We start from the raw sequence: 996 nt of genomic DNA, 5'->3' as shown, positions 1-996 counted from the left end.
CAGGAGCGTGGCCGTGCCGGGTGCCCGTGGCCATGCCATCATCTCCAGCTTTGGGCTTGTCGATGAACTCTGGCGTGGCAATCTTGCTCCATGGGAGCGGGGCAACGCCGTTCTCGGTGGCCACCAGGCAGGTGTGCAGGGGGGCTCTGGCCCGGTCGCCGTTGATCTCCTCCAGCCACTCGTTGGTGAAGAGCAGCGCGTAGGCGGCCTCGGGGACCGGCGTCTCCTCCACCGAGCGCAGGTCGAGGGAGAGGTGCTTGACGGTGATGCGCGCCGAGTGCTCCTCGCAGGGCTCCGCTTGCAGGTAGAAGTCCCCGGGGCGCAGCAGGAGGGGGTTGAGCGGCGCGAGGTGGACGACCACTTTCTCATGAAGACACAGGGGCCAGCCTTCATGGAGAAAGATGCAGTTAAAGTAGGGAGCCTGGGAGGGAGGAAGAACACAGCGCGTGAGCGAGAGCCCCCGCCAGCTCCGTACCCTCCCGGCCAGCCCTGCGCGCTCTTGCTGCCCGGCTCTGCGCTTCCTGTGATGGGGACTGAAGAGCCCGGCGGGATGTCCCTGAGGAGGCTCCTGTAAGCCCACCCCGAGCCCATGGGCATTCCCGGGGTGCTGAGTGCTCCCCACGTGCTACGGAGGGGAGCCCCCCACTGGAGCCCCTCCAGGGGTGAGACAAGGTGACCTGGGAGCCCTCCTGCCCTTACTGCGGGGACCACATGTGCCAGGCTCTGTGCTGGCGCTGGAGCTGGGCACGCCATGGTCCCCTCTGCGGGGAGGGGAGAGGGGACGGGGACAGGGAGGGGGACGTGCAGAGAGGGAGCCTGCAGCCCGGCTCAGGGCACGGCGTGCAGGGTGTCACGCCGTAAGGCAAAGCCCCGTGGCTGGGAGCGGGGTGCAGGGCACTGCGGCGCGGGGGGGTGCGGACTTACGCAGGCTGCCTGTCGCACGTGCTCGAAGAGGCGCTTGGCCGGGATGAGGAACCGGAGCAGGCAGCAGAGCCC

Source organism: Egretta garzetta, unplaced genomic scaffold (genome assembly GCF_000687185.1).
Source record: "Egretta garzetta isolate BGI_Z169 unplaced genomic scaffold, ASM68718v1 scaffold316, whole genome shotgun sequence".
NCBI lineage: Eukaryota > Metazoa > Chordata > Aves > Pelecaniformes > Ardeidae > Egretta > Egretta garzetta.
This window is presented reverse-complemented; position numbering follows the sequence as displayed.